General features: G+C 43.0%; 1 protein-coding gene across 4 annotated transcripts in view; it reads right to left on the bottom strand.

Moving 5' to 3' along the window:
• SVIL (supervillin) overlaps positions 1-26,141 on the bottom strand; it is a 278,811-nt gene that overhangs the window by 217,447 nt on the left and 35,223 nt on the right. For all 4 annotated transcript variants that reach the window (XM_055429928.2, XM_055429919.2, XM_055429937.2 and 1 more), the window contains exon 2: positions 12,731-12,829. The gene's annotated coding sequence lies outside the window, so the exon portion shown is untranslated. The remainder of the gene's footprint in view (positions 1-12,730; positions 12,830-26,141) is intronic.

Below are 26,141 nucleotides of genomic sequence, written 5' to 3'. Positions count from 1 at the left end.
CTAACATCCATGAAAAGTGTCACAAATGCATTTAAAATGCACATTTTCAGAGGAGTACCTGGGATAAAGTTAGTTAATATCAGTAACAGCAGTGACTAATGGTTCTGTACAGCTTAATATCTGCCAGGTGCTGTTCTAAGCACCATGTACAAATCAACCATTTATCATCACTCCTCACTGCTATTTTTATCCCCATTCTGCAGAAGAAGAAACTAGGGCATTGAAAGGTTCCCAAGGTCACATAGGTGGTTAATAGCAGAGTCTGTCTCCAGATCTCTCTCTCTTAACCACTATGCCAAGCTTACAAGTGATTTAAAAAACAACGTAAAAGCTTTAAGAGATAGAAAGCCTTTGGACAAGATTCTGCACTTTTCACGGCTGGTGTTTCCAAGCTAAATCTATATATCTTATAAAAACCACAGATTTGGCCTGACTTCCCCCCTCATGGTAAGATGGATCTTCACCACTGTGACAGCTCAAATCCAGCTTTATATCCCATTGTTCAGTCACTCAGTCATGTCTGACTCTTCGCAACCCCATGGTCTACAGCAAGCCAGCCTTCCCTATCCATCAAATCTCTTGGAATCTGCTCAAACTCATGTCCATTGAGTTGGTGATGCCATCCAACCATCTCATCCTCTGTAGTCCCCTTCTCCTCTTGCCTTCAATCTTTCCCAGCATCAGAGTCTTTTACAATGAGTCAGTTCTTCGCATCAGGTGGCCAAAGGATTGGAGCTTCAGCATCAGTCCTTCCAATGAATATTCAGGGTTGATTTCCTTTAGGATTGACTGGTTTGATCTCCGTGCAGTCCAAGGGACTCTCAAGAGTCTTCCACAGTTTGAAAGTATCAATTCTTTGGTGCTCAGCCATCTTTATATTCCATGCCTAGCAGGTAATGCCTTACTGCCAGGAAAGAAATAATAGGAATCTCTACCTCGGCCCTGGGGTAGGGCTCACTCACCTTGTACAGATGCCCCATGAGCCTGCTACACATGCACAAAAGTGCCCTAATTGCCATCACTGCCCCTGGAGATCAACCAAACAGATGTGTACTTAGAACTGCTGGGTACAAGACACTGCACTGGTGCAGAGAAGGGAAAAAGGAACCCGGGCAACAGGGAAGGTTTGACATACTTACATAAAAGGTAATTAAAAATCCAAGTAGACTGGAACACAGAATTGAAGGAAGAAGAGAAACTACATTCACACTGGAATACTTTGCAGTAATAAGGAACAAACTACCAATAACATATCAGTGCCTCTCAGTGACAGACTGCATGATTCCATTTACAGGGCATTATAGAAAAGGCAAAACCATAAGGATAGAAAACACATCAGTGATTTTCAGGGGTTAGGGCTGAGCAATAACAGTGGAGCACATTCCAAGGAACACTTTGGAGGGAAGGAAATTTATATTTTGATTATGGTGGTTACAAAACTGTATCTGTATGTACTTATCAAAATGCACAGCAGTATGCTTTTTTAAAAAGTGAATTTTACTGAATGTAAATTATGCATTGATACATCTGACTTTTTAGAAGCAGCCCAAAGCAATTGTGCCAACAAAATTATCTCATGGAATGGGGCTCTTAAAATCTTCTACAAAGTTCTACAGACCGTGCATCCAACTTCCTCTATTAACTTCCACCCCTGATTTCTTCTCATATAATATTTATAGGAAGATGATGAGTAGCTCATTGGTGGAGAAAAAGCTCCATTAGTCTTACAAAATTTCTTAAAGTAACCTCTGAGTGCTTAGATAATTATGGCAATGCTACTGTACTAAGAATAGACGTGCCTATTGGCTCTTTCTCCTTGTGCTATATACGTGCCTGCTAATCACTAACAAGGCAAGTAAGAGTCCAGTGGCTCTGTCTGTGGACACGGAGGGCCACTACAAAACCATTACATCACCAGGAAGTCCAGGTCCTAGTGTCCATATGGTACCTATGTTCACATGTTGAACTACACTGGAGGCTGAGCAAGGTCACTGCTAAGATCTTTAGGCAAGAGCTAAATCTGAAATAAACTCTGGGTATTGAGTTGAACACTTTATTAAGGCAGGCAAATGAAAAAACATCACTGGCATTTTGAACAACATAAACTGCTCTCTGACTTGGTCTATATATGGAGACCAAAGACAATGTGAATGACTCTGGTTCTTTCCTTCATTCAGCACTCAGGAGACACCTCTTGATTGCCCACGTGTGTGAGGCACGAAAGATACATGTATAATATTGTAAGTCCCCGTTTTATGGAGTTTACATTCTCTTGGGAGGGATAGATGAACTATAAATAAACGAATGAACATATAAACCAAGCAATCAATCAATAATAAGCTGAATGTCCATTAGTAAGAGAAGGAAGGAAAAGCCGGGTAAAAGGATGGGGGTTTTTCATTTAGATAAAGCGGTCGGGTCTCAGGTGGTTGCCTTTGAGCAGAAACCCAGAAGAACTGGCCAGAAAGCTGCAGAGTATGTGGAGGGAGAGGTGGTTCAGGAGCAGGAAAGTGTAAAGTTTCAAGTTCTGAATGGGTGCATGGAACAAGCAAGGTGGCCAGTGTGGCCGGAACAGATTGAGGGACAGGGAGTTGCCTGGGAAGTCAGCAGGAAATGCGGGACAGGGAAAGCTGAGCACAGATCACAGGGCTGTTCCAAAGAAGGACCTGGGATTTGATTCGGAGAAGCCACTGCAGGGACGAGAAGCCACTGTAGGGTGTGCAGGAGGGCACGCATGATCTTGATTTAAAGAATCAGTCTAGCTGCTCCAGGGAAAAAAGACTTTGGGGGTTAGGTAGATGGGGAAGAGGGAAAGAAGCAGCAGAGAACTTGATAGGAGGCCACTGCCAACAAGAAGGCAGACAGTCAGCTCTGGACAGGGTGGTGACACAGGCGGAGATACGGAGATGAGAAGGGGCCGAGGGGGCACTGGGTGCAGGACGGCACCGCCCACTAAGCTGAAAGAGGTTAGTTCCATACATAAGAGCTGCTGTCTGATTGGCTGGGAAATGCATATTATGCTGCTTTCAGGGAGTTCAAGAGGTGAGTTAAGATACAGAAATGTTAATTTAACCCAAATAACATTGTACCTTATGACTGCAAAAGCTTCACAATGGGAATAGCTGACTCGGGACCAGTTTAGGTATTAACTTTATCTTGCCACACAATCCCCACTGACTAGGTAATTTACTCTATATGGCTAAGAAATGGATTTATGAATATATAGTAAGAGAATATATATTAAGAGAATATATAGTAAGAGACTATATATTCTATTAGTGAACTTTCCAGGGAACAGTGATTTCCAGGGAAGCTAATAAAAACTTCAAAGCTCTCTATAATATAGCACCAAGGCTTTGAAGATCCCCCTTATTTAACCCTTGCTAAAAGAATGCCAGCAAGACTGCAGAGTATGAATATACCTTACCACATTTACTTTTCTAAAAGGCTTTGTCTCGGGACTTTCTTGGTGGTCCAGTGATTAAGATTCTGCATACCCAATGCAGGGAACTGGTCAGGGAACTAGATCCCACATGTTACAAATGAGAGCCTGCACACAGCAATGAAGATCCAGTGCAACTAAATTAATTAACTTAAAAAATATTTATTTACTTGTTTATTTTTGGCTGTTCTGGGGTCTCATTGCTGTGTGTGGGCTTTCTCTAGTTGTAGAGAGAAGCAGGGGCTACTCTCTGGTTGGGGTGCTCAGGCTTTTCATCATGGTGGCTTTTCTCTTGTTGCGGAGCTCAGGTGCATGGGGTTTAGTAGCTGATACGTGTGAGGTGAGTAGTTGCGGCTCCAGGACTCCAGGGCATGGGCTCAGTAACTGTGGTGGACGGGCCTAGTTGCCTCCTGGCATGTGAAATCTTCCAGGACCAGAGATCAAACCAGTGTCTCTTGCATTGCAAGACAGATTCTTAACCACTGGATCACCAGGAAAGTCCAATTAATTATCTTTCTTAAAAAAGGCTTTGTCTGTTGGGAAAGAAAAGTCAACTTGTAAGACTCTTTAATTAGCTTTTGCGTTAAAGCCTTCAACATAAAGGATGTTTGTTGACTATAATCCACATTAAAACACTGATCTACTTTACAGATTATTTTCTTCAAGCTGTCCTAAGATTTCTTGAGTTTTATGAAGTTCCACTGAACTTAGAAACAGTACACAAATGCCCAGCAGCAGGGCATCTGATTCCTGTAAAAGTGACAAGCAGAAAAGTCACCGAAGCTCAGGACGCAGTGCACGTCCCCAGAATCACATCTGTCTCGTCCAAGACAAGATTCGTGCCCAGGATTCAAAGCACAAGGAAAAGCTTACATTGTTTTGGTTGGAATAATTCAGTCTGCTGACATCTACAGTGTCTTCCAGGAAGATATCAACTCCCATATTTTCCATCTTTTCCTGCCTCTTTCCTCCAAGTCAATCTTAAGAGCAACAGTACAGAGCCGAACAGGGAACCAGATCAAAACACACTTGTGGATGCCAAGCATGGGGACCTCTGGAGACAACATCCTTTTAATTGATTCCTGTTGGTGAAAAAATGTTTCAATCCAGTTGGAACCATTTACACTTGAAACCATCTTATAAACTTTGTGTGCTTTTGATTTTTGAAAATTTTATTCAAAAGAAATAAGCTCCCCAATGTAACCAAATTTGTCCAAGCTCGCTCTCATTAGCCAAGAGAAAAATCTCCTTTCAGTCACGTTAGGGCTGGGACAGGTGACCTAAACAGCTTCCCAGTGTCACGTTTTTTTAAAGTCCTGTAATGGATTTCCAGGTGTTTTCCTACTACTCTGTATCTTAAAGAGACACACTTGGATATACTCTTGGAAAGAAAAATTCACTGCTTTGCTCTAAAGGATTAAGAAACCAAATTAAGAAACTCAATCTCTGAATTTAGTGACTTTTCCCACACTATCAGCTATTAAAGACAGATTTTTTTTTTTTTCTGGCTTGTTGCTTTAAGATGTCAAGATGTATTCTGCTTTTCTAATCTGGACATGGGGTTTCCTTTCACATCACCCCTCACTGTTACACTAACCAGATGTTTCTGCCTTTTTCCAGAAGACAGAGGTATTGAGACTTTACACTCTAGGCTTCTCCCAGGTCATCCATTCAGATATTTACCTCATTTCTTCCCAATGGTTCCAGACAAATCTTCTTTATTTCCATGATTTAAAAAATCTCAGAGCTAAAATACACACATGCCTACGCAGCATCAAAACCTGTGCCAAGACTGAATTAGTGCGGTCTTCTCTTTGGACTCATCATATAACGACCTAAAGATGGATTATATCTGGATTCTCAGAGGTCTGTTAAATATTAACTAAATGATGTGAAACATCGAAAACTGGGTCTGAACCTCCATTATTAATAAAGTCTGCCATCATTTCTTGGTGAGATTCTATAATTCATTTTGAAACTGTCACCAACCCACTTGTAAAGCTAATGAAACCTATAATCTCCCTCTCCAGAAATATTCTAAAATGAAACGGTAGCTATCATGGCTGTTCCAGCATAGGGATTAGCGAACTGCAACCCCTGGGCCAGATCTGGTCCGCTGTCCATTGTTGTCAATAAAATTTTACTGGAACACAGACGTGCTCATTTGTTTCCATATTCTATGTGGCTGTTTTACTGCCTCAACAGTTGAGTTGAATAGGTGTGACAGAGACAGTATGGCCCCCACAGCCTGTAATATTTACTATCTAGCCCTTCACAGAAAAGTCTGCCCACCTCTGCTTTAAAATCAGTGACTCAGAAGACAGTGATTATTATTTCTACTCTGTGTGATTTTGCAAAGTAAAATGATAAAATTACATGTAAAAGTGCCAGGATTCAGTAGGCAATTAATCCTTGTCCCCTCTAGTTGCCAGGCTCCTTTTGGTCCTCTAATCTCTTCCTCTCTGCTGTATTCTCCTTGCAGAGTTGAAAGTTTACTACTCTTGACACTGGAAATTATTTCAATATTGGCTATTTCATCTTTTCATTATCTATAGACTTCTTTTTCTTCCCATTGAGAAGGTGGTTTTTTCTGAAAAGTGTTATATCTTAGTTATGTTTGTTTTCCCATGGCCTGGCACATAGCAATATCCTAGCCAAGATTTTTCTCAAAGAATAAGTGAGCCAAGAAACAGCAAACTTACACTAGAAATATTTGTAATTCTAAGAGTCCATGCAAAGATCATTTATAATAGATAAGTATTATAGTATCAGGTTTCCTAAAGTTCACAAATAATGAGCACTTTGGGGAGAGGGGGTGTCATGGATTTAAGGTTACAGCTTGCTACATATTACAGTAGTTTTATTGATAAGACAAAGGAAGGGCAAGTTAACACTCAAACCATGCATAGGTACAAAGAAGTTCCTAGAACCCAAGAAAGCAAAAATGATTTCTGCTTATACCCAACAACTTAAAAGAAATTAAACCCTGTAACCAAACCTCTTATCTTTGAGTGATAATGTAAAGTATAATATTCTTGGTCTATACAAAGAGTCTGAATTTAAGATTTCTAATCACAGTGACACACTTTTGCATAAAATAATTTCTTTGAAAAGATGGTTGTTTTGCTTTTTCATGGACTTAAATGAAGAGTTTCATACACTTAAAAAATGAATTATAAAAATGAATTAGGCAGTCAGGGTATAATAGTGAGGAAATAAAGTTCTTGCCCTCAGTTTACTGAAACAGATTAGCTTAGAGAGATCTTACAATTCATTTTGACAAGATTCTTCAAGTTATTTATCTTTCATAAATTTTCCATTGTATTAAATTTCATAAATAACTAAGGGAGTCTTACATCTCCACAGTATAGGCAGGTTTCCATATTAGATTGTTTTCCATCACTGCTATAACAAATTACTACATACTTGGTGGCTTAAAATAACTTTATTTCAGCCCTAGAGGTTAGAAGTCTGAATTGGGTCTCACTGGCCTAAAAATTGAGGTGTCAGCATGGCTGCATCCCCTTTGGCAGCTTCAGAGGCAAATCTATTTCCTGGCCTTTTCAGCTTCTAGATGTCCCTGCCTTCCTTGACCTGTGGCCCCTACTCTAGAGACTTTATCCCACGGCATCACTCTTACACTGACTCTCCTGCATCTCCTTCATGTCACAGGACCCTTGTGATTATATAGGACCCACCTGGGCCATCAGGATAACCTCCCCATTTCAAGGCCGGATGAGATCTTCCTATTTGCCATGTAACCTAACATATCCATAGCCTCTGTGAATTAGGATGTGAACCATGATTCTTTGAGGAGTCATGATTCTCCCTACCACACAGAACTTCATAGCAATCAGTTCAATAAGCCCAGGTCACATCCATGACCCAGAGTAGAACCTGAAATACCAGGACCCCTAGAAACCAGCCCTCCAACCTACTAGAATATTATTCCTATCCATGCAGTCCCCTGACAGCCTCCCAGAGGCACACCACCTTTGTTCCCCAACCAGTCCCACCATGATTGCCATTTCTTATTCATCAAACCATGTTCTATTCATGCCCTCAACTCTTCTAAGAATAAAACTAATTTTTCCTCCACTTGTTCCCCCTCCAGCTGAAGGGAAAACCATGTCTTTTCCTCCATCCTTCTATTCTCATGATGGATAAAACAGCCCTGCCCTAGTGTTACACAAAGATTTGTTATAGTAAAGATTTATTCATCTACATCCTGCTGTTGTGTTACTCCCTGTGTTACAGAAACACACCTATCATCAGTCAAAGTTCAAATAATAAGGGTAGGCATGTGTGGGTGTGTGTGTATGTGTGATATAAACTCATTGAGAGCAGACTATTTAACTTGTTAAATACAGATACTTAGGAAATAGTACAGCCAGCTTAACTCCAGTCCTAAGGACTTACTAAGTAGTCTTGGGCCATGACAATAAAATAAGACATGTTTCTGAGTCTATACTCAGAGGCTCATAGAGATTTCCTCTTGTCTAAAGTAAGTGGAGAGAACAGCCAAGTGGGCTGGCTCTGGCAGGGCAGGGAGGGGGACCCTCGGCCCTGAGATGTCATCTTCAGGGACCAGAGCAGCTGGTTATGGAACACTGAGCTGGATCCTGGTGAGGGAGACTAGAGCCAGCCCTTCTGTTTTTGACAATGGCCTTTGGCCACACATAGGGCTCCTGTTCAGCTAGCATCTGCTATGATGCAACACCCATGTGGCTGCATGGAGCCTATTTTCTAAATCTCTTCTCCTACTGGCACTCGGTTATGATCCTTGGGTATTGGAAGCATCTCTTGAGAACCAGCCCTACTCACTTATACAAGAGTTCACCCCAGGTCATCAGAAGCCATCTGTCCACCAAACTTAAGATCACTCACCTTCAGTTCAGTTCAGTTCAGTCGCTCAGTTGTGACTGACTCTTTGCGACCCCATGAATCACAGCACGCCAGGCCTCCCTGTCCATCACCAACTCCCGGAGGTCACTCAAACTCATGTCCATCGAGTCGATGATGCCATCCAGCCATCTCATTCTCTGTCGTCCCCTTCTCCTCCCGCCCCCAATCCCTCCCGGCATCAGAGTCTTTTCCAGTGAGTCAACTCTTCGCATGAGGTGGCCAAAGTATTGGAGCTTCAGCTTTAGCATCAGTCCTTTCCTTAGAACTTTTCAAATCAGAGGTTTCTAAAATACTTTGACCAACTGGGTACTGAAAACTGCTATTAAATCATTTTTTAAATCTCTAATAAAAAAAAATGGATACTTGGGGAAGAGTCTGAATCATTTTGACTCCCTCTGTGAAGGCTTCCCAGGTGCCACAGAGGTAAAAGGATCTGCCTGCCAATGTAGGAGACACAAGAGACGTGAGTTTGATGCCTGGATAGATCAAGAAGATCCCCTGGAGTAGGAAATGGCAACCCACTCCAGTATTCTTGCCTGAAAAATCCCATGGACAGAGGAGCCTGGTGGATTATAGTCCTTGGAGTCACAGAGAGTCGGACATGACTGAGCACAGCACGCACACACACTCTGAGTATCCTGAATACCCACTGTTCTGTTCCACACATTCTCCCTCTCCACTCAGCTCAGCAGCTACCCCCAACCCATGAACACAGATGCCAAAAAGATGTATTTTCCCTCCAAGTAACACGTCTAGGCACAAGATATGAAAACTACAGGAATGTTTCCATTTCTCTTGTGAGCCTAGGTCCTTCTGTGAAGGCTTCCCAAGTGATGCCATCACCCCTCACATGGGTTGACATGGGACCACCGGGTGGGGCAGGAGGCCTGCATCAGAGGAGCTGACTATACTAAGCTGAGACTAGACGTCAGCCCTGGGGCCACAGCCGAAGGGTAAGGTTATCACAAGTGCCCTGTGTATTCCAGGAGGGTGATGGAGCCCAGTGTGAGATGCGCAAGGGGAGGGAGAGACAAGGTGGTCACGGCTCAGACTGTTGATTCCCCCAGTGTGACTGGCATCACCTGCTGGGCTTGCTTTCCTGGGGCCAGAGGTGAGGGCAGCAGGGGCTCTGCAGGGCTGCAACCAGGTGGGCTTCCAGGAGGAGGAGGCATGGCAGGGACTAGGATTTGATAAGGGAGGCTGAGAAGGGATGATCCTGGGGAAACGGAATAGGAGAGCATGGAGGAACTGGAGAGCAAGGCTCAGGGCGCACAAAGCAGAGAAGGAGTAGAAGTTGGCAGCAATTACGTGACACCAAGTGAGAGCTTCATAAATACTTGGTGATGACGAGAAAGACTCCAGCCACCTCAGCACAGAGCCTGACAGGGAAAGGCTTGACAGTTTCTCAAGTGTCAGCCAGGGGTTGTGTGTGCGTGTGTGTGTGTGTGTGTGAGGGAGAGAGAGGAGGAGGAGATGACGATGATAATGATGAACAAGAAGAAGAAAGAGAAGCAGGCAGGGGAAGAGGACAGGAGCAGAAGTCCACAGTTTTGTGACATTAATATTTCATGATCGTCTCAAAGTTTCTCATCAGCTGACCAGAAGGCAACTCTTACTGTGCCTTACAGCCTAAGTCTTGTACCTACAATGTCCTTTCCAGATAAACTCTCTTAGCACAGAGGTTCTGAGAAAGTTGTCTTCCCTGCTTGTGATTGTGGGGTTGGGTTGTGGGGGGAGTAAAAGCCATAACCAACCAGAACTGACCCTCAGGGCAGCCACTCAAAGATGTTATTAGATCATCTGAATTAGATTTGACTTTCCATCGGCCTGACTCCCTATATGCTGCAAATCACATCCCACACCTTGCAATGCAGCCTCTGTCTGTCCTCCTTTAAGTATTTAAACAGATGCAGGGTTTGGTCTGGGCCACCTTAACCTTCCTGTCAGGGACAGATACTCTGCAGCCACGTGACTTAACCACAGGCTTCCTCTTAGACCTGACCAGAGGGGAAGACTCAGTTGTGACAACCAGCACACGCCCTTCCTGCCTCCACGTCTCCCACCAGCCATGGTCCCTCCATCAGAGATGCTTCCTGGGAGGGGCTGGTCCCAACACGGACACCAGAGCTGCCCCGTGGCAGCTGCTTCCCTTCCATGTCACAGCTGTAAGCACCCAGGAAATGCCTTCAGTAGCTGACAGTTCAACCTAAGGTCGCCAAGGTAGTGACAACACAGCACACCCCTCCCCAGCCCCTCTGAGGGGACCAGGCGAGGGTGATCACACCCCACAGACCACTGGTCAATGAGTAGACCAGTCGCTGTGTCAGTCCAGCAAGAAGTTCACGGATGAAGGGACGGGTCCTGAGCCTAAGGAATCTGGGTCAGAAAGATGCATTCGCCACCTCATTTACCCCAGTAAACATTTAGCACACACCTTCCACATACCAGACACTGTTCCAGGCGCCTGACATCAAGTAACAAACAAAACAGAAAGAAATCTTTTGCCTCCTGGAGTTAACAGTCTAGTAGTAAGTGAGGAAATGCCTCTTGCCACATAATTAACATGAAAGGAACCAGAGCAATGGCATGAGACAAGGACCCAGCAATGCTTGTGCAGAAAGGAGGAGGAGAAAACACTTCTTGCTGGAATAAGGGAGGCTTGAGGAGGAAACAGGAGCATGACTTCGTTAAAACACAAATAAATATGCCTTCAGAGGCTCAAATATATATAGAAGTTTTCAGGAAAGATGACCCTACTGTGCTTTTTCTCATGTATTAAGGACTACTCCTCCATCACCTCCAAAGACAAGTCAATGGGCCTACAGGAGCAGGAGGCAGACACTAGGGGTTCAAGGGTGGCAGGGCATGTGGGGTTCAAAAGTCATGTTCAAACCCTCATAACAGTCAGATGTATAATCAACTCATATAATCTCCCTCACATCACAGCAAAACCTACACACCCACTTCAGACAGTTTACTATCAGCTTTCATCACGGTCCCACTCTGTTGATCCCAATGGTCAATTACCCTGATTCAGGGTGTGCTTTGTCTGTGCCCTCCTGCTGTCGAGGGCCCTCTGGGATCCCACCCTGCACCCACTGAAGCTCACATCACACAGAAAAATGCCCACAGAGTCACTCTCTCCCTGGACAGCTTTTCTGGAAATATACTTGAGAATCAGAGAGTCACCTTTCAATAGATGTGCAATAATCCAGCTGAATATCTTGGCTTAATTTTTAAAATGTGTGACTTAAAACACACACAACTTCGCTTCCTTTGGGCCATCAACTGAGAAACTGCATAATTCCTTTTGGCTGGAACCTAGAAAATTTTGTTCCAAATTCAGCCAGGCTCCTTTTTTGGAGAATCCTTGTCAGACAGGTGTGCAGTTTCTATAGAAACACTTCCATCAACAGAGATGCTCCTCCAGGCAGGGTAGCCTGTTCATTAGGCAGTCAGAGGTTTCAAAAATTGTAATATTTTTTTTTATATCCTCAGCCTATGGGCCCTGAGATCGATTTGCCTTTTTAAAAAACAAAAAGTAGATCAATATGAATTTAAAGTGATTTCCTTTCAGCCATGAATCCAGTCAGTAAGCAGAGCCATTTGAAGGAGAGGAGGAAAATCCATGGATACACTGAGAAGTGGAATAGAGGAACTGTGACTGTCCGTAACGACTAAATATTGCCAAGAGATTTGGAAAGACAGCCTTTTGAGGAAACAATAAGTTTGGTGGTCCTAATGGCAGTCCTGAGGACTAATGACGGTCCGTAGTTTTGGCTGTGAGTTCTGGGAAATGGGAAGAAGGGCACCCTGCGAGGACTACCCCTGGCCCAGAGAGGATGACCAGCTTTAGGATCAGGGAGCTGGGAGAGGGTGCTGCTCCTGGGGTCTAGCCAAAGAGATCTGAGAGTGTCCAGGTAGGGCTGGCAGCTGTCATGGGGCTTAAGTGAGTTAGACCTGGGGAAAGACCTAAGGCAGCCGCTGGTGATTAAGTTTCATCAAATTTATGTGTGATTAAAGTAAGTCCCTACACTTTAGCTGTCTTTCTCTAACTTCGATATTGGAAATTCTCGCATCTCTCTCTAAAGCAGGGGATATTATACAGACCAAGCCTGGGAAATGTGCCCAGGGATGCAGTCTATGAAAAAAATAAACTACTCAGCTGGGTCTCACCTTAACCCTCTGGTGTATCTACCTGGAAAGCTTATTTTAAAAGAATATGCTAAGTTTGTTTCTCTTTTAAAATCCCATAAGTAAATCAGAAGTGTATGTGTTATTTTTTGTGAGAGCAAATATCCAAAACTCTTGGTTATTTGTCTGCTGCTTTTTTAGCTGGTCTCAACAGTATTGTAAACACATTGTGAAATCATCAGTACTTACCTTTTATTTTGTAACTTGAAACTCAAAAAGAATTCATCACCCCTTCCTAGTCTTCTCCTTTAGTTTCAGAAAATGACCAGTTTCTGATGTAGCTAGAATCTGGAAAAAAAAAAAAAGTTGTCTTTTTTGTTGTTGTTGTTAAACTATAGGATGTGACTTCTAAAGCTGCTGCTGCTGCTGCTAAGTCACTTCTGTCGTGTCCGACTCTGTGTGACCCCATAGACGGAAGCCTCTAAAGCTGAGGAATACATAAATGAGATGAAATAAATTCTCTGAGAACAGTGGACTTCACCAGACTTTATCACTACCCCTCATTTCCATAAGGCCTCCAACAAGGGGAAGTGAAACTGACATAAAATTTCTGTAACAGTTTTTTTTTTTTCCTACTTGGTCATGCCAATCATGGTTAAAATTGCCTTGCTTAACCTGGCTTAACTTGAAACATGTGCCATCAACTACTGTAAACAACCAAGTTACCCCGCATTTCTGCAACACAGAGTTCCCTTTCTTTCTCAATAAAGGGAAACTTTGCTATTGAAGAAAGTTATGTCAAAAAGCATCGCAAGCCATTCAACCACATATGCAGGAGAACCAGAGCAACCAGAGACTAAAGCAGACATAGCCAGAGGGGATGGAAGAGTGTCAATTATGCTCCCTTCATCTTGTAGGAGGCAGCAGATGAAATTTTAACGGATGAACAAACTCTTATGCCCCCAGGATGCTTTGACAATCTCCCAGATCTTGAATTAAAAAGTGCTGCTGTTTTTAACCATGCAGGATTTGCTCATTTGGCCTGTGGCTGCCTCACTCCCGTGAGCACTTCTGCTCTTGGAGGCTGGTGACGTCTGGTGGCTTTGTTCTCCACACAAGGCTCAGTGCCACTTCAGAAGCCAAAGGTCACCAAGCCCTCCGGGTTAACTAAGTATGCAGTGCAGTGCTCTGAAAATGCATCCAGAACCCCCTTTCTGTGTCCTTCCCAGCTTCCTTTATTTATGCCAGACTCCCGGGATCTTGATTTGCCCTGCTGCCAGCAGCAAAAGGAATATCCTTCCAGCTTTCCTTGCCACTCCCCCTGCTTCTCTTAGCCAGACCTTTGCCTTAGTATGTTTCTTCCTGTTTACAGCAGTGGCTAAAGGCATTTAAGTACTGCAGTATACACAGACCGTCCTAGGTGGGTGGGAAGGTCTTTTTACAAAACTGTCTACCTACAGAGTTGCCTATGGTAACATGACCCCAAAACTCACCCCCAAAATTCTAAAGTATAGAGATGCTCTGCTGCCAGGATATACTGGGCAGGGTATATTGAAGTATAATGTATCATAACACAGGTATTTCGGTAAAGAACCTGTCTGCAATACAGGAGACCCAGGTTCAACTCTTGGGTTGGTAAGATTCCCTGAAGGAGGGTATGGCAACCCACTTCAGTATTCTTGCCTGGAGAATCTCATGGACAGAGGAGCCTGGCAGGCTACAGTCCATGGGGTCGCAAGAGTCAGACATGATTTAGCGACTAAACCACCACCATCACCAACACATGTACTTGGGGACTTTGGGGGAGAATGGATACATGTATATGGATGGCTGAATCACTCTGCTGTGCACCTGAAACTCTCACAACATTGCTAACTGGCTACACCCCAATATAAAATAAAAAGTTTAAACATTTTTAGAAAATGTATGTATGGATTATTAATATTGTTATTAATGGCAGTCATTAGAACAGATTAATGTGAAAAAGAGAAACATGTTAAGATTACTATATAATTACAATATAATTCCCTGATGGTCAAGACTCTATGATCTCACCACTGAGGGCCAGGGTTCAATCCCTGGTCAAGGAACAAAGATCCCGTAAAGAACTTGGTGAGGCCAAAAAGTAAATAAAGAGAAAGAAAGAAAAAAAGATTGCAATATATAGGCAAAAGCATAAGGATAACACGATTGAAAAGAGCAGATTTAAAATTGTTTCAAAGTGCTGATTACAATTTTACCAAGTGATCACATATGGATATATCCACAGCAATGGAAATTATTATCTACAGATAAATATTTTTACATCTTATATTATATATAGATACTTAGTGGTGCTAGTGGTAAAGAATCTGCATGCCAATGTAGGAGACTTAAGAGACATAGGTTCGATCCCTAGGTCGGGAAGATGCCCTGGAGGAGGAGCCCACTCCAGTATTCTTGCCCGGAGAATCCCATGGACAGAGGAGCCTGGCAGGGTTGCAGAGAGTTGGACACAACTGAAGTGACTTAGCAAGCAAGGTATATGGTACGATTAAACTAAAAGAAGGAGTTGACTGATGATTATTAAGTTTTAGGATTCTATGAAAACTGAGTGTTAAAGCTCTCACCAGCCTTAAAACATCCAATACTTCAGAATTACAGAATCTTGTCACCAGAAGGGGCTTGAGCTCAACCTTTTCAGTTCGTAGATTAGAAAATTAGTCCAAAAGAAGTTAAATGACTTATCCATGGTCATAAACCTACTTCCTGGCAGGACTGAGACCAGCACCAGGGTGTCCCACTCATGAATCTGCCTCCTCGTCTCCAGAGCACGCTGAAATGGACTCAGGCAAATAAGTCGGGGGGTCCCGGTTACCTGAATGCTCCCTGTCCAGATCCCCACATGGTGAGGAGCTTTTTTTAGGGAAACATGCCTTCAAAACTCTACAATATTTCCTAACAACCAACCATCAAGTGACTTGAATTCCCATTCAAAATCCCATCCCTGCTCACCATCAGCATCTTTCCTAATTGCAAATCTTGCCTTCCAAATACAGAATTTCACGAGGTTAATCAAAACATTAGAGAACTTCAGCAATGACAGGTAAAACAGTGGCAAGTGGGGACTGAACAGGCGGATGAGCCACAATCATTTAAGAGAAACATTTTAAATGGGTGGCAAGGTAGGGATTTCAATCCAGGAGGAGTCTGATAGTCAACAATCTAAAAGGCCCAGAGGAAAATGGCTAGGATCACAAGTATTTCTGTAAAATTGACCATCTTAAAGATCTGATGTCAATGTCAAATGGGATTTATAAAGTACCACGATACACGATCACAAGTTTCTCTAAAAATGTATTCCTCTCCAAACAATTAATACTTGATTTTTGCATTGCTCATTCTAAGAGTTAGCCAAGGTCAAAATGATCATCTACATTTTGTGAAATCTAAACTAAAAATACTATTTTCGTGATATTCAGAGTTTTTGGCCAGATAATGCCCCAAAGCTTTTAAAAACTGTATTATGACATTCTGGTCCCTGTTTAAGTTGATTCAATTAAAATGGCCTTTTCCTGGTTCTAATTATCCTCGGATAACAAGGACCTGCTGTAGAATCTTCAGAAATAATTTTTTAAAGTATAAATCAGTAACCCATGTCATTCAAGGGTTTTATGTCATTTCAAGCCAAGCATACATTTTAGAAGCAGGCACTTTAGATCTGAAATATCAGGAGACAGTGCATTTTTAGTTGGTCCCTCTGTCTTAAAAAAATCATGCATTTTATACAAAATAACAAGATTACAAAATTACAAATAACTATGCCTCAATTCTTTTAAAAAGTGTGAAAGTATAATAATATGTTTACCATCCTGAATGACATAATTAAATTTTACAACCTATTTTATGTGAACATAACCATGAAAAACTTTCATAAGGTTCTTATCATGGCTAATTTGCATACTATGATTAGTTCTATCATCTGCAATTATTTGTAGTTCTGTATAATTCATAGTCTGAACTTCACCTGAGAACAATCAAGTTGCCTGAGTTGTCCTAGGTTCAAAATGTTTATTACATGAAAATGGTTGACATTCAGGGCTGCTTAACATTCATTTAGATAATGAAAGGGCCTCTGGTATCATGAAAACACAAGACTTCATTTTAAAAGCATAAATTATTCAGTGGAACATTTTCTTCTAGGAGAATAAGAAAAGTAAGAGAACAGTTGTTTTTTTTTCCATTAAATAAAACTGTTCAGTTCAGTTCAGTTCAGTTCAATCGCTCAGTCGTGTCCGACTCTCCGCGACCCCATGAATCACAGCACGCCAGGCCTCCCTGTCCATCACCAACTCCCGGAGTACACTCAAACTCATGTCCACAGAGTTGGTGATGCCATCCAGCCATCTCATTCTCCGTCGTCCCCTTCTCCTCCCGCCCCCAACCTTTCCCAGCATCAGAGTCTTTTCCAGTGAGTCAACTCGTCGCATGAGGTGGCCAAAGTATTGCAGTTTCAGCTTTAGCATCAGTCCCTCCAATGAACATCCAGGATTGATCTCCTTTAGAATGGACTGGTTGGATCTCCTTGCAGTATAAGAGACTCTCAAGAGTCTTCTCCAACACCACAGTTCAAAAGCATCGATTCTTCTGCGATCAGCCTTCTTCACAGTCCAACTCTCACATCCATACATGACCACGGGAAAAACCATTGCCTTGACTGTAATGTTCTATAATAGAAAGATATTTATTTTCCAAATCTGTAGCAATACTAATCATCTAAATAATTGATGACAAACAGAACTTAAAGTATGTGGATCCTAAACAGATTTGAAAGATTCACTTCTTGGAAACTTTCTGGCTTCTGTGACCAAAATAATAAACAATTTGTGATTCAGTTTGTTTACCAATCTCTTTCAAAGGTCAGGACCAAAATTATTGACTCAACCTTGCTGTCAAATTTCCTTATTTCCCAAATGAGTATAAATGTATGACTCAGGATTAAGATGTGACTAACGTTTCCTTCCAGGAGGAACAGCAAAGCCACCAGCTCCCATGGCCACCAGAGGCTGAAGAACAAAGGTGGGGAATACCACGTAGATGCCTGAGTGATTTCACCACTGTGGTCTAAGAACAGTAAGAAGGAAATGCTCAAAATCACCCTCCCAAATATTTGAGCCTCAGGCTAAGTGAACCAGACAAGCCCTCTGCTCTGGTCTCCTTCCTGGAGGGAAATCAGAGAGCAAGTGGAAATTCAAGGACCAGGGGAATCCCTGTTCCAATGACTCAGGTAAATTCCTGCCCAGAACTTACCAGCGTTGTTCACTCTGAAAAGGAAGTGTCTGTGCAGGCAAGATTGATCAAACCACAGGAAACAAGAAATCATGGGCTGGGCTCCTTATTTTTGGCCAGCTGATTTAGAAGCAGGTGTCTGTCAATGTTAAAACTGCCTTCAAAAGGAAATGTACCACTAGACTTCCTATAAACACAAAGAGATGACGTCACAAAACTGATAATAAACATGGCTATCCCTCCCGCACTGGACTGGCATCTTCTGACCATGAGGGAGGGAGCATCCCCTTGCTGTCTAAGCAGGGAGCCCCAGGTGGGCTCAGGAATCCCACAGATGGCCTTAAAATGCTTTCTAACTGGGTCAGGTTTCCTCACCTTACCAAACCTCTTTATTCATCTGTAAAATGGATACAGGAACAAAATCAAAAGTGTCTTACTAACTTTAAGTGTCCAGTGTGTAGCATGATGCTTTGAACACAAAATAGTGTTCAAAAGAGTTTCGTTTACAGGAGACAAGGTGGGGAGGTTCGGTGCCCATTTGGCTGTACCGTTTAAGCCAACAGGAGCCAGCCCAGCTGGAAAAAGCACGGTCATCAAATGACACTGTAAAACCATGGATTTGAATGCACTCAAGACAGATCTGAACAACTGGTCAACGGGCTGGATTCTGTCTGAGCTGAATACAAGAACGGATTTTAATAATTGAACAACTGCTATGGCTTTAATGATAGCTTTGGACAGGTTAAGGCTGAACTGACAGAGAGTTTTTTCAGCCAGATTTGCTCAGTGTTTGAGTGAGTGGTTTTGATGGGGCTGGAAACATGGGGTGGGAAGACAGATGGAGCCAGTTCTCCAGGAAGGAGGAAGAAAGGTGGTTCAAGTCCAGGCCTTGGTGTACCTGGGGTCAAGGGTACCTGCTATACTGCTTCCTCTGGGTACATGGGCTGGTGAAAATGCTAGAAAAGAAACCAAACCAATTGAACGGTGGTTTGGGTTCAAACCCCTCCCTTTGGACAAATAATGAACTGAAGAGTAATTTTCAAAGTTTACACTGTGATGAAGTCTGACTGACCAAGCAAAGATGATGAAAGATTTCCAAACTCGGGGCAGAATGGATATTTTTTTTTTCCTTTTTGAAGAAAAAGAGGACACAGTAAAGAGTAAAAACGTAGATCAAGGAAATTAATTGACCTAAAATAGAGATTCACAGAGAACAAACTTATGGCTGCCACGGGTAAGGATGGGGGAAGGGATAGTAAGAGAGTTTGGGATGGGAAGGTACCCACTGCTATATTTAAAATGGATAACCAACAAGGACCTCCTGTACAGCACATGGAACTCTGCTCAATATTATGGGGCAGCCTGGATGGGAGGGGAGTTTGGGGATGAATGGATACATGTATATGGAAGGTTGAACCCCCTCACTGTTCACCTGAAACTATCACAGTATCGTTAATTGCCTATACCCCCATAGAAAATAAAAAGTTTAAATTAAAAAAGACAGACTCAAAATGTCAGCTTCCTTAGCAGATGCTTGACCAAGACAAAGACTGTTCACTGCGTAAGACAAAATTGCTGAAATCAAAGGGAAACTTGAGAGGCAGATGAAGATGATCCTTAAGGGAACACTGAGGATCTAACTTCATTTATGTGGGAAGGAGACTCCCACAGTAAAACAAACATCACCATTGGCCATTTTTTTCCTTTTTTTTTGCTGAGAAAGCCCTTGAATGAGTATTTTGCCCAAACTCTCTAACCTACCAGGTGACCCCAGGGGCACCCTATCACCAAGAAGACACACCTACAAAAATCTTTCTACCAATAGGAGCCTGGAAATGTCACAGGAAGAGTTCTGGGAACCCCCTTCCATGAATCCTTTTCCATATCTTATAAAGCTGTGAAGAAAGGTGTATTATTTCATTATCTATGGAAGACAGCATTTGGCTGTTTCCCTCTCCGGCTCTCACCCCCAATCATGAGTTTATCCTTGGCTATCCAGATACTTACATAAAAGCCAGTTGGAGAAGTATTGCAATTGAGCCAATAACCTCAAGGTTCTAACAAATAGCAAGTACCACTGGGACTGCCATCTTCCTCTTCTCCATCCTCCATCCCTCCACCACCAGGTGCCACTAACAGCAGCAGGCCCTACTAGCACAAGTGTGGGTTTGTCTGCCACGGACCCTTATCTTCGTTTGGGAATTCCTCCTCTCCCCCACTGTCACTGCCTCCACCCCTCATTGCAAGGATGGACCCCGCAATGGCAGTTCACCCCTCTGGGCACAGCCATGGGCACGTGATCCAGGCCAAAGAGATTCCTTTCATAAGACTTGATTGAGCAGCACTAGAAGAAAGAGGGTCTTTCTTCTTTCTTTTTGGGTCAAAGCTGTAAGAACTGCCAGTGGCTATCTTTCAGGCCCAACCCCCAGAGGACACTTGAGCCCTGTCTGAAGCCAGCTTCACTCCTGGATTTCTCTAGTTTATAAGTCAACAAATTTCATGTTTTGCTTAAGCTAGTTTGAGTTGGGGGATGGGAAGATGTGCAACCCCCAACTTTCCTCAAGAAATGTAAAACTGTAGCTTTTTAAAGAAAAGAGAAAAATCTGATAACTAATAATATACCTGGGCTTCCCAGGTGGCCTTAGTTGTAAAGAACCCGCATGCCAATGCAGGAGACATAAAAGACACAAGTTCGATCCCTGGGTCAGGAAGATCCCCTGGAGGAGGGCATGGCAACCCACTCCAGTATTCTTGTCTGGAGAACCCCATGGAAAGGAGCCTGGTGGGACAGTTGCCCACAGGGCACAAAGAGTCAGACGAAACTGAAGCAACTTGCCAGTTCAGTTGCTCAGTTGTATCCAACTCTTTGCAACCCCATGCACTGCAACATGCCAGGCTTCCCTGTCCATCGCCAACTCCCAGAGCTTGCTCAAACTCATGTCCATCAAGTCGGTGATGGCATCCAACAATCTCATCCTCTGTCGTCCCCTTCTCCTCCTGCCTTCAATCTTTCCCAGCATCAGGATCTTTTCCGATGAGTCAGTTCTTCGCATCAGGTGGCCAAAGGATTGGAGTTTCAGCTTCAGCATCAATCCTTCCAATTAATATTCAGGACTGATTTCCTTTAGGATTGACTGGTTGGATCTCCTTGCAAGGGACTCTCAAGTCTTCTCCAAGACCACGGTTCAAAAGCATCAATTCTTCGGCGCTCAGCTTTCTTTATAGTCCAACTCTCACATCCATACCTGACTACTGGGAAAACAATAGCTTTAACTAGACAGACCTTTATTAGCAAAGTAATGTCTCTGCTTTTTAATATGCTGTCTAGGTTGGTCATAGCTTTTCTTTCAAGGAGCAAGTGTCTTTTAATTTCATAGCTGCAGTCACCATCTGCAGTGATTTTGGAGCCCAAATAAATAAAGTCTCTCACTGTTTCCATTGTTTCCCCATCTATTTGCCATGAAGTGATGGGACCAGATGCCATGATCTCAGTTTTCTGAATTGAGTTTTAAGCCAACTTTTTCACTCTCCTCTTTCACTTTCATCAAGAGGCTTTTAAGTTCTTTTTTAGTTCTTTAGACTTAGCACGCATGCAATAATATACCCAGTTGCCATCTCCCACCCAAAAAGATTCTCCATTCCAACAGAAAATAATTGTTCACAAATACATTCAAGCAGTCACTTATGTTTGGCAGAAAACTGTTCTAACTGGATGCTGAAACCTTTTAATTAAATAAGCCTTATAATTATAAGGCTCCAAGTTATCTTTTAACATACTGTGACACTCCAATAAATTTGAAGGATCATGTGAAATATTTTTAAAAGAATTCTGTCAGGATGTGGTGGCATCTTTAAATATAATATTTAAACATAGTATTTCCTAGGGGACTGTCCCAGGTTAAAGCCTCATAGAGACATCTATAAAGCATAGTTCACGGGCTACTTTTAGAGTAAATGTTCCATTGAGAAACGTTCAAAAGGGAGGGGATATATGTATACCTATGGTTGATTCATGCTGAAGTTTGACAAAAAACAACAAAATTCTGTAAAGTGATTATCCTTCAATTTAAAAATTAATAAATTTTTTAAAAATAGGATAAACTCCTGTCTACAGTCATCCCACCTTGAATGTGCCCGATCTCGTCTGATCTCGGAAGCTAAGCAGCATCAGGCCTGGTTAGTATTTGGATGGGAGGACGAGCTCCCGAAAGAAAGAAAAACTCTATACCCAACAGCACAAGCAGACATGTTCCGCCTTCCTGCAGCACTCAGACGACTAGGGGAATCAGAGCCAACACCCTCCTGTGGAGACCAAGGCAGAGACACTGACCTCCCGGTTTGATTCTGCAGGAGGTGAACTCCTGGATGGGACTGTCCATGGAGCAGATGCCCACTGCAGACTCGAGCTTCTTCACTCCCCGGACCACGAGGGAAGCTGCAGCCAGAATCAGGATGTTAGCTCAGACCACAAGTTGATGAGGTTCACCAGATGGGGTAGGAATAATCAATGAACTTATTCCACTTCATAAATAAGGTCACTCTACTAGGCATCAGTCCAAGTTATATTATGGCGACAGTGAAAAGAAATCCCTAAACGGACACAGCTCATAGAGTTTTGTGATCTCTCATGACTTTCAAACATGCTGTCTGTGGACAATCTGATCATCAGACCCATCCCCCGGCTCTGGATGGCTCCTGTTCCTGGTGTGAACCTTCAACTCACAGCCTGCTGCTGACACCTTGTTTTCTGCACGTCTGCCCTTCTGGAAGAGCCGAAACTCTCAAGGAGCAGAGATGGAGTCGTCCTGATCTTGCTTCCTGACATACATTCTAAGGAATTTGACAGGCTGCCTAACAAATAAATATTCATTAAATGGATAAACCCTATTTCCTTTCACTTCACTGTTTTAAAAAAAAAAAAAAGGCAAAAGCAAAAAAATTCCAAACTTGGATCTTAGGATCTCAACCAAGATAACTCCCACAATATGAAGGGGCCCAATGTAGGCTTAGGAGTAATGTGAAATAATCTAGAAGTTTATTTTTAATACAGGAAAGAGCACAGATTTTGCAAAAAAAAAAAAAAAGAGAGAGAACAAAGGAAAAAAATCGAACTTTAAAATAGGCTCAGGATTCTTCCCCAACTTGCATGACTTTTCATCAGTCTTTTTAAATTTCTCTGGGTTCTGTCTTTAAGTTCCTAACACTGGATTTGAAAGTAACTCGGGTCAGTTCAGGGTCAAATACCAGAGACTGAGCACGTCCCCTGCACAGGCTGGCTCTGCCGATAGTGAACTGTCAGCCCTCAGCCATCAACGCCACCTGTTGTCAGAAACCACCCCCCTCTTGAAAATCGCATCTTCCACTCCAAATGCATTCCTGTTCTCCACTCATATGCCCTCCATTCATGACAAGTGGAGCAGGGAAAGGGCAGGAGGAGAGAACACAGGCCCCTCTATCAGCCAGTCATCCAAATGCTCCAGTACCCACTGGGACTCTGAGCTCAGAACAAAGACCCCAGCATGGGGCCAGTGGGCACATGGACCTGGGCAGGGAACCTCTACTAGGAGAAGGGTCCAGATGTCTGTGCCTCAGAGGAGTAGAGGGAAGCACTGGTGGGCAATCCCTGGATCCGTCTGCAAATAACAGAGCCCTGCAACATGAAGTGTTTCCCATCCCACCTAGGATGCCTCGCAACCCCGAAAAATGATCCAGTCAGCAGAAAGGGCTAAGGCTCCCCTGGGAGTAACTGTCAGATGTATTCTTCGTCTGTGTGCTTATTGCTTTAAGCCGAACACACTGTCTCCCACAATTCATGAAACCTAATCCCCAATGTGAAAGTATTAGTGGTTTGAGAGGTGAGTAGGTCATGAGGGTGGAGCCCTCATGGATGGGATTAGTGCCCTGTGTAGAAAACTTGAATAGAATTTATATCCAGCTGTTGTGTGAAAATTGTATAAATCTTAATTATGTTGAATTGGTTCAAAATGCTTTTCAGGTCTACCGTACCCTTCTACTTTTCTGTCTATTCATTCTATTAATTTTTGAGAGTTTGATATTGAAACTCCAACTAAAAATCTTAATTTCTCTACCTAAAAACATAATTGTAATATACGATTAAACTATATGTAACTTTGTTCTGTATTTTCCAAGTATTCTGTAAAAGTGTTATCATATTTTCATAATTAAAAAAGAGAGAGACCCAGAGAGCTTTCTGGACCTTTCCACCAAGTGAGGACACCAGGAAAAGACAGTCAGCTGTCTATGAGCCTGGAAGTGGGTCCTCACCAGACACTGGGTGTGCCAGCATCTTGACCTTCAGACTTCCAGCCTACAGGACTGCAAGAAACATGTCTGTTATTTAAGCCCACAGTCTATGATGTTCTGTCATAACAGCCTGAACAGTCTAAGATATTTACTAGCGTGGAAGTTCACTGTTGTTTCCTGCTTCTGAGAGCTGGGCTCCCCAGCCTTTCATGCCCAAATTTCAACCACTCTTCTCTCAACCAAATCTATGATTTTCTGTTAAGTTTTGCAGTCCACAGAGCTCACGCCACTTTGTAAACCCATAGCACTTCACAAGTGTGTGTGTGTATGTTCTCTTAGCAACTGAGTATGCACTGAATGGAGACAGAAAGTGGTTTACAATACTTTGGAAATATTTATACCATGACTGCCTCACTAGCAGGAGTTATTTTCTCACTTAAAAATATCTCTGAAGCATCTAACACAGGCCATCATGGTGAGTTAGTTCTCAATTATTTGTTCACCAAAATACCATCTAAAATTTAATTTCTTATGTTATTGATCAATCCCTTTGGTGCCCTCCACCCAAAGCCAAGAAAAGCCATTTGCTGGTGAAACAGAAAAATGAACTATTGTTCACTTTTATTTGGGACACAAATTTCCGAAAACAAAGCCAGGATAGAATATGCAACAATGGAATAATATTACTCTGGGGGCTCAATCATTTATCCACAAAATGCTCAGCTTTGGAGGGACACTGACAAAGGCCCTGCCTCTGTCCTGGAGGGCCTGCAGTAAGCAGAGGGAAGAAGATCTATGAACAAAAGTACATTGAAGTTCCACATGTGCAGTGAACATAAACACACCGGGCTCCTGCACATACAGGTGGTGTGTGCAATGCTCTTCATGGCCCGACTCCTTCTAAGATTTCAGATTTTAGTTCAAATGGTACCTCTTCCAAGAAGTCTTCCCTGACCACCAGTGTAAAATAGGTTTCTCCCTGCCACCCCTAGTCCCATTTTCCTCACAGCAGTCTTTTGAGCACCTAGCACATTTCTAAGCCTGGATTTCTTGGTCCACTGCTCATTGTCTCCCCTTCTAGGCTGAAAGCTCCAGGAGAGCAGGGCCAGACTGTTCCTTGCACCCCGTTATACCTCACATAGCACCTGCACAGAGAAGGGGTGTGTGTGACCAGTGAACACCATCAGGATGCATGTGCCAGGATGGCCAATCCCATTGCCAAGATCAAATACGGAGGAGTCAGAAAAGCTGTCCTAAGTCATAGCAGGACTTTGTGGGAACAGGTCATCACCTACAGGGGCAGGGGAGACAGGCAGACCTCAGGGTTAACTCCTGTTCCCTCCTTTTACTCACAGAAAATGGTCATAGCCACTGCCAGTGGGGTCATGTCAGCTCCCCTGACACAGTGCCTGGTACCCAGAACTTGGGCAACTACTTCTCTCTTCTCCCAAGCCAGGTGATTTGGAAAAAACACATACATACAAAGCACCAAATCCTTGCCAGCACAATCTAATGGACGCACATCACCAGCGCGGGTGAGAGACAGGTGGGTGGAAATTAGCGAGGTTGGTTATATGAACAGAAAATAAGCTCAAGCTCAAACAATCAGGACTGAACCAGGGCTTCCCTGGTGGTCCAGTGGTTAAGAATCTGCCTGCCAATGCAGGGGACATGGATTCAGTCCCTGGTTGGGGAACCAAGATCCCACATGCCCCTGGCAACTAAGCCAACATCACAGTAAGAGAAGCCTACGTGCTGCAACCAAGACCCAATACAGCCAAAAAAAAAAAAGACTGGAAGAGGAAAGAGGACTGCACCCTCCCTGGTCATTCAGGTAAGTGATTCATTTTCTCCATCATCAAAGATAACACACAGTGACTCAAGCCTCCAAGACCAGAGACATGAGCAGATACCTCTCAGCAGTCTTAAAGGAGATGCTACTTTAATTTTTAATGTTTTTAAGGAAGACATCTTTAAAAATTACACCTCACTTAGGTGGGATGAGGAGAGAGGTTTAAGAGAGAGGGGACATGGGTATGCCTGTGGCTGATTTATTTTGATATATGGCAGAAACCATCCCAATATTGTAAAGTAATTATCCTCCAATTAAAAATAAAATAAAAAAAAA

This window comes from Moschus berezovskii, chromosome 15, assembly GCF_049115385.1.
Source record: "Moschus berezovskii isolate FMDL1 chromosome 15, NW_MosBer_1.0, whole genome shotgun sequence".
Taxonomy (NCBI): Eukaryota; Metazoa; Chordata; class Mammalia; order Artiodactyla; family Moschidae; genus Moschus; species Moschus berezovskii.
The sequence above is the reverse complement of the archived record's forward strand: the minus strand, read 5'-3'. Positions and strand labels throughout refer to the sequence as shown.